The sequence below is a fragment of the Talpa occidentalis genome, unplaced genomic scaffold (assembly GCF_014898055.3).
Source record: "Talpa occidentalis isolate TD23 unplaced genomic scaffold, MPIMG_talOcc4v2.1 talOcc4.4, whole genome shotgun sequence".
In the NCBI taxonomy this organism is placed as follows: domain Eukaryota; kingdom Metazoa; phylum Chordata; class Mammalia; order Eulipotyphla; family Talpidae; genus Talpa; species Talpa occidentalis.
The window spans coordinates 5,931,684-5,939,816 of record NW_023604295.1 but is presented as its reverse complement, the minus strand read 5'-3'; the positions used below and the strand labels follow the sequence as shown (position 1 = coordinate 5,939,816).

Below are 8,133 nucleotides of genomic sequence, written 5' to 3'. Positions count from 1 at the left end.
GATGTAGAAAATGTGTTCCCCAAAGCTTGGGTAAATGCAATCTTTGTTCTGTGATCGGTGAAAGGAGTCTTAGGTTATCACACTAAAGACATTTGCTATTGGATGGCACTCCACTGTGATTCTTATCATAAAATAAGTAATCACCCTTGATTGATCTTCTGTGTCAATGCAAAGTTGCTATGTTAGGTTTGGTTAATGAGGCACCACTCTGTTGTGACTGGGCAAGGCACGACGTTCTGCAGTGTGTTGCTTGGCGACAGGCATGTGTTCTGGGGAATGTGTATTAGGTGATCTCCTTGTGGTTCAAACATCAGCAAGAGGAATCCCACACACCCCTCAGTACAGGGACAGCGACCACACACCTAGGCTAAGTGGTCAGGCCTGTGGCACTGCTGTCACCTAAGTGGTTTGTTGCTGGCAGAGAGGCATGACCTTAGTGAAAAGTGACTGTACTTAAAGGAAAAAGTGGTTTTGGCATTTTCTGTTGATTGCCCCTGCAGCATGGCGAGATCTCTCTTTCAGTCACTGGCGTGTGTGACCTTTGCTACTGTCATCATGCATTGGGCTTGTCCCCTTATGATATCCCCGTGGTATCTCCATATGTCATGACAGACCTGACTTGGAGTTTCTTCATTCCCAAATGTCTTCACTGCCTAGGCTCTGGCAGCACTGTTAGTCTCTAAGGTTGGTTTAATTCCCTGCCAAGAAGGGGGAGCTGAGTGTTTTCACCTCTCCACATACTCATCCCACTTTGCCTTTACTATCTCAAAACATGGGGTGAATATGGACTTTTGGCCCAGATTCTTCCTTAGCCCAGCCCACCTTTTCCACCTCTTTTTAAGTCATGACTTTTCAGAATTTCTCTGAGTTGTAAAAGCCAAGTGCACAGAAACCACGCAGGATTCTTGTGGACACATCTGGGGGCTTTTCAGCATCTCAATGACCACATGGACCCATACCTCGACCTCAGAGGGCAGATTGGGCAGTGGTTACCACCAGGCTGGTGAGCTGAGGGTGCCCATGAGGTGGAGTCCACATCAGCTCAGACACCCCTGTGCCCACAAAGGAACTCTTCTGAAACTAGGGCAAGTTTTGCATGAAACCCCATTTTCAAACCGAAACCATGTTAAAAAAAAATGGTGGTTCAGTGTGGTTTTTACTGAAAACCAGGTGAAGCTTTGTGGTTCAGCCAAGTTTTGACTTGAAGCCAGAGAGAGCGCACTATGTTTTGCTGGATCTGGTTTTACATTTCATGTTCCATTTGGTTCTGTTCCCCAAACCTGAATGTGGGGTTCAGATGAGGGGTACAAAATGAATAAAACAAAGCCAGCATGAAATCTGGTGCAGATGAAGACAGCATTAACTTTATAAGGGCCACACGATCTCCTGGCTTACTGTTTGCTCCTGTTTTCTATCAACATTCCTTCTCAAAGGACCATAACACACGCTAAATATTTCCTTGGGATCTTCCTTAAAGGAACAGAATTATTCACACCATACAAAAAATAGCAAAGTCCATTTTGTTCTTGTGTGTTTTTTTTCTTTAAACAGATCTATGAACAAATGTTTTACATTTTTTTCCAGGTCGGCCACTGAAACTTTTGGGGAAATCATTCTAGGGAACAGGATCTGTGGTTAGGTACGGATGGACCTACTTGACATACTTTCAATGTCAACTCTGTGTTGGAAACTTTTAAGTTTTTCAATTCTCACAATATAGCACAATGTTTTACAGATGAAGAAACCAGGCTCAGAGTTATTGGATAACCTACCTGCATACTAACCCGGAAGGCAAGGAGATGTAACTCAAGGTAGACCAGTTGGTGGCAGGTAGAGGATGAGGTTGCCACTGGTTCTTTTTCTCACTCTTGCTATTATACCCTGTTGTCTAGAACTCACGGCAAAGTTATGCACTTCAAGAACTTTTAACCCGGAGAAACACAAATTAAATTAGATGCCTAAAATTTATACCTAAAACCACAGTATGTAGTACCAGAAGAGTGTCTAGTTGGCAACTTGTTTGAGTTCAGGGGAAAGGAGGATCCCTTCCATCTGGGGGTTAAGCACTGTAAGCCTACACAATGCTGTCTGCCAACTGGTCTCAATAAAACTGGAAAAATCTTTGTGGAAACAGTGTTATTTGGGGCCTGGAAGAGCAGTTGGGCTCTGAAGTGGGTAGGGAGGAAGGAAAACATAGTCTAGGTGAGGAAACAGGGAAGATAAAAGCATAGAAGTGAACCAACATAATCATCCAGCATGATTTTTGGAGAACTTTTGAAAGAAATAAGTTCTCTAAATGAAAGGCCATTGGAAAGGAACAGCATTCCAATTACCATGTTGGCTCATGGGAATGAAGAACAATTGAGCTTTGAAAATAGTGATGGTCCCTATGCATTATCTAATATTTCATTTTTTAAAAAAGTGAAAAGTATAATGTTGATTGGAAAAAAGCAATGATTCTTCAAGCTTGACATTATTCCACAATTTCCAATATGTCTTATTGTGGAGCTCAGAGAATCTAGGACTGCTTAGTTTTCTTTAGTGACTTTTTTTTAATAGGTCAATTATGGCATTTTTAAAATTCTCCTCTAAATTTCCAATGAGACACAAATATCTTTCAGGGTTAAAAATGCTAAATTTTTGCCAGCTTTGTACTCTGATTTTGTCAATTCTCAGTTCAAAAATATTCAATGGCTTCCCTCTGCGGGTGGTAAGCTAAAACTCACTGTTGGTTCACTGAATGTGAACTATGGAATTAATGCTGAGAAGCTTGGCAATTGCATAGATTTGACTTTGGACAAACTATTCCAAGAGATGAGCATGTCAGGCAAAACCCCAGGTGCTGCCATGTCTCACCACAGTCACTGCCTTTACCAGAGATAAGTGGGTGACCACGACATCGCCAAGCTGCCGTCCACCAGGCCCGACTCTCAGAAGTTTGCTCTGGATTAGGTGCGACTTCACAAGTGTGGGGCCTGGAAACACACCGGGGCGCTTGGCCAGAGGCCTGCATGGGGGTTGTCATGGAAACACCAGAGCAGCTGAAAACCACCCCCATCTTTGACCCAGCACCTCCCTCATGTGAGACGGGTGACTGCCCTGCTCGCTTCAGAGCGTCCATTCTAGGCCTTTCTGAGGCAACGGGGAGGCAACGTTTACGTTCCTTTACGTTGTTATGAGGCAACATTACATCACCTTACGTAACATTACGGGACGTTACGAGGCAACATTACGTTACCTTACGTAACATTACCCGACGTTACTAGGTGACGGGGAGCACGTCCTTGGCCTTGACTGCCTAAGGGCCGTTTTGTGCTGATGAGCAGCCCGTCCAGACGCCCTCACATCACCTTGGCTTCCTCCCCGTTGAGGAGAGTGAAGTTGCTGCTTTGACGTCAGCTTTCTACAGGACTCGACATTCACTGGGTTGCCTGGGGAAAATGGAAGGAAACTCTATTTTCCAAAGAAATGAATATTTCTTTTTGGCAACCTCAGGTATATGACCAAAGGCCTAGTTTTGATGTGTGGTTGTCGGTACTTCCCCGGTGTGTGGGGATATTGTCGAATCTGATGGTTCTGTTTTTAACTGGAATGGCCAGTAACCGGGAGAACCCTGCTCTGCTGTCTTGTCCTGGACGTGACTTACGGGAGGGCCTCGGCACACAGATGGAGCTGTAGCCCGTCTCACCTGTCCCACCTCTCTTAAGGTCATGACTTTCAAGATTTTTCTAAATTTGTAAAAAGCTATGTGCAGAGAGGTTGTGGAGAAAAAGGAACTCTCCTGCACTGTTGGTGGGAGTGCAAACTGGTCCAACCACGATGGAGAGCTGTGTGGAGATTTCTGGATCTACTAAACATAGAGCTTCCATAGGATCCAGCAATTCCACTCCTAGGTGTTTACCCAAAGGACACAGAAACATCCATTCCAAAGAGCACCTGCACCCCTATGTTTATAGCAGCACTGTTTACAATAGCTAAGCTTTGGAAACAGCCCAAATGCCCAAAAATAGATGACTGGATCAAGAAGATGTGGTACATATATGCCATGGAATATTACTCAGCATTCAAAAAAGATAAACACATGCAATTTGCAGCAACATGGATGGCGCTGGAAGGGATCATGCTCAGCAAAATAAGCCAGAAAGAAAAAGGAAAAATACTGGATGGTCTCACTCATAGCAGGAATCTAGAAAACTTAAATAAGGGAGCAGGAAAAAGAATAACTATAAGAAAGTGAAAATCAAAATCAACAAACAACTATGAACTAGAGACACTCTATGGGGGGTGGGGGGTGGGGAGGGGAGGGATTGGGGTCAAAATAAGGGGGTTGCAATTGTATGGGGAATATAAAATTAAATTTAAAAAATTAAAGTAAATTTAAAACAAACAAACAAACAAAAAAAGCTAAGTGCACAGAGACCAAGCAGGAGTTTTGTGTCTGCTACAGCTTCACATATTCCATAGCTGCGTGTTTCTTGGGTAAAAAGCATCGACTTTTCGACATTTGCTGCTCATTTTGTGAGCCAGATCAGGCCGAGGAAATTCCAGTTTTTAAACGCAGCTGCGGAAGGTCATGAGGGATTGTCTGATGTTTTTGCCAGCTCCGCTGATAAACGGTGGCAGCTTGATTGTTCAGACCTCAGTATCCCTCAGGGCTCCTTTTTCTGAGACGGGGGTGTGCCCCCTTAAGCCACCTGGATGCAAAAAGGCATTTTCAGGTGGCACTGGGGTCTCCCGTGCCAGTGTTCTCACACTGAAACAACGCCGTTGTCCGTTCTGGACCAAGTGGTTCCTTGTGCTTTATTTTTATTATGCCGGCATGTATGTATGCATTTGCATTTTTAAATTGAAGTAACATTGTATTATAAGTTCCTGCAAGTTTCCAATGTGCATCCTTGAGAATCAACATATGTGTCTATGTTAAATTGCTGCTCAGCGTCCACTACTGTCCTTCACGGCACCCTACCTCTGTGTCTCCATTCACTCTCTCCCGCCCCTGCCCTTCTGGGGACACTAATGGGTCTTCTAGCAGGAGGCCCTGCTCTCCTTTGAGTTGGACAGAGCTGAGAGCCAGGCTGGTTACACTCCCTGCAGCAGGCTCCGCCCCCGGAATCTGTGCTGCAGCCAGCCCATGGGCCAAGACGCAGCATATAATCCAAGGCCCTGGTCCTGGACTCGTGGGTCATTCCTGGACCCACATGGCCATGGATGGAGTGGAACATTCTTTTGGGGTTTGGGTTGCTCTTAAATATATGCTCCAATCTTTATATGATGTAAACCCTCTTAAATTTTTCCTAGAAGTCACTATCATTATGGCCATTGCGTGTGTGTGTGTGTGTGTGTGTATAAACTGGTAACAGAGGTCCATGCAAGTACCCTCTACAATCACCATCAAACAGTATTTACTAAGAAAAGTCTTTCCCTGAGTGCTTTACCAGGTGAGGTATAAAGAGAATTACAGGTACGTGATCTGGAGGGACTGACCCTCTCGCTCACACAGGCTTCGACATGTAAGTCCCAAAATAAAACCGCCAGCCTCCTATGGAGCTGGTCTGTCTGGGGTGGCTGTGCTCGTCATTTTATGGCCGCCTGCCTTGCGGGGTAAAGGTCCCCTGACCTGCTGTACTGTGCTCTGGTTCGTGTCCCTGAGAATGACTCTGTCACCTGGTAACTATTTCACACCTGTTTTTTTAGTGCATTTGCGAGACTTCAGTGATGTTTATAGTAATATAAAAATAAATAAAGTTGGACTAAGTTTGCACCGAGAAGGTCTCCTCTCCTTACTCCAGAAACAACATTGGGAGGCGAGAGTAGGACCCGGGATGGAAGTGCTGACTCGGCCAGCGTGTGTCCTGCTCAGCTCCTCCAACTCAAGAAGCAGGTTTCCTGGCTCTAAGCACAGCCCCGCTCTTGCTCGGACAAGAAATGGCATAATAATAACACCTGCCCGCAGGTTGATGTCAGGATTAAATGAGTCAATGCAGGTAAAGAACTTCGAACAGCTCCGGCTTGACTGAACGTGCTCTATAAAGATAGGTCTTCAGTACTTGGATCCTGGCTGTGCACAGGGGAGGCAGCCATTGAACCTCTCAGGGTCTGGGTCACTTCTTAACCGTGAACTAAATGCTCTAAAACTATTTAGCTTGTTTGTTTGTTTTTTTCCTTCTAAATAAAGCATCTTTCAAATACCTAAAAGAAATCACACAGGGCCCCCCTGGTGGTGCAAGGGGTTAAGCACAGCACTGTGGAGCTATCTGCAGCCTCTGCAGCACGAGTTCAATCCCTGGCCAGCCAGGGAGATACCCACATGGCGCAGTAGATCCCTCCTGCCTCGCCCGCTGCTCCCCTCAGCAGTGTATTTCAGTCAGTCTGCCTGTTCTGCTCCCCACTCTGTCTCTGGTGAATCCTCTCACCCTCCGCACCTCTGGCCTGTACCCCAGCTCTTGTATGCATAAATAAATAAATCTTAAAAAAAATCACACAAAGGAGGGGGTCATGTGATTTATCCACCAAAACAGGGTGTTTTTTAGTCTGAACAGAGAGACTATTAATAATTAAGCACCACAGAGGACAGTGGTGAGATGGTGAGCCTGCAGTTGGAGCCATCTGCCTGCATTGGGGACGGGGCTTCTGCGCGGAGGAGAGCGATGTGTGGGTTGCCCCGGGTTATAAGGGAGGCACGGCATCAGGCACACAACTGGAACAATTTCCAAAATGTGCTGTGCTCTCTGGCCTCACATTTGAATTCCCCATTTATTTCTTCCAATCTCCAGGGCAGAAAAGGTCTCAGCATCAGTGAGGAAACAGACTTGAGTTAAAAGTCAGTTGTGTGGACGTCTGAGTATTCTCTTAGAGTGCTGTTTCCACGCTCCCGAGAGGGAAACAGTTTTCCCCATTACTGATGGAAAGTTAAGTCTCCTCATAAGGAGGGCTTCCCTTCCAGAAATTCAAACCGAGAATAAGTATCAGACAATGTGATTTTGTGCCAGTGAACAGCGCTTTCTGAAGATTTGAGTGGAATAATTTGTTTTTCATGCTTTATAGGTAGCAGATAAAACCTACATGGAAAAATGGACAAGAAGAAATGGAAAATAAGACCCAGAATCTGGACTGGTAAGCTGAAAAAGCAATTTGTTTTATTTCAGCTGTGCTCAAAAATAACTTGAGGTTAACAAGTATTTCTACTGGAAGAATCAGCTACAATTAGGTCACCACCTTCGAGAAGATGTGGGCGGAAACTTAAGCACCCAGCCTATCATTATAAAGGTACTTTATCAGTGAAACTGTCACTTAAGGATTGTTGACTTAGGATGATTAAGAGGCTAAAATATCAAAGAGGAAGATGAAGAGTTTGTGGAAAGGACCTGGAAGATCAACAGCAGCTGAGAGGCTAAATAGGAGAAAGTTGTTGTACTAAAATTCCTTGGGGAGAGAGTCTTGAATTCCTTGACTTCTATGCCCAGTTGGTGTGAAAGAAATAGTTAATTGCTTTCCTCAAGGTCCCTGTTCTGTTCACACAAACATGAGCCACACGCTGAACCCTGACAAGCCTGCTGTATAGATAACAGACATGGCTTTGCACATCTTCCTCTGAAGCTGCAACCACACGGTGCTGTTCAGACGCCCCTCCGACAGCTCGGGGTCCGAGGTCTGAGGCCAAGGGGTTGATGCTGTGTATGTCACCTTCACCCACTAGGAATGAATTAATTTTTTTTCTGGACATTTGTCTGAAAGTCTAAAAAAGATTCAATTGTGAATGTGATACGAATCATTATTATGAGTTGAATAAAGGGTAGATTTGATAAATATTTGAATCCAGATGAGCCTTGGCCTCCAGAAGAATATTATTTCCTGTGAACTGATTTTTTTCAGCAGATTTTCCTTGATAACTCTTTGACTTGACCATAAACCAGCCAGTGACAATATACTGTTTTTTTTTTTTTTTAAGTTTCCTTTCATCATCACATAATATAGTTTACGTTTCACCATAGCTGTGTCTGTTTCCTTGGCAACAAAATGGTTCTGAGACCTGTTTTTTTGGTATTTGTAGGTCATTCGTGCCGGCTGGACCAATGCCTTAAAGGATGGGGCTTAGGGGGCCTCCCCGGTGGTGCAGCGGTTGAGCGCTGAGCT

The 8,133-nt window shown here is 44.7% G+C and overlaps 1 long non-coding RNA gene across 1 annotated transcript; it reads left to right on the top strand.

Annotated features, from left to right (window-relative positions):
- Positions 1–3,459: 3,459 nt before the first annotated feature.
- LOC129146702 (uncharacterized) lies at positions 3,460–8,133 on the top strand. The gene is made up of 3 exons (XR_008553746.1): positions 3,460–3,495; positions 7,045–7,113; positions 8,051–8,133. It is a non-coding gene; the product is annotated as an uncharacterized LOC129146702 (long non-coding RNA).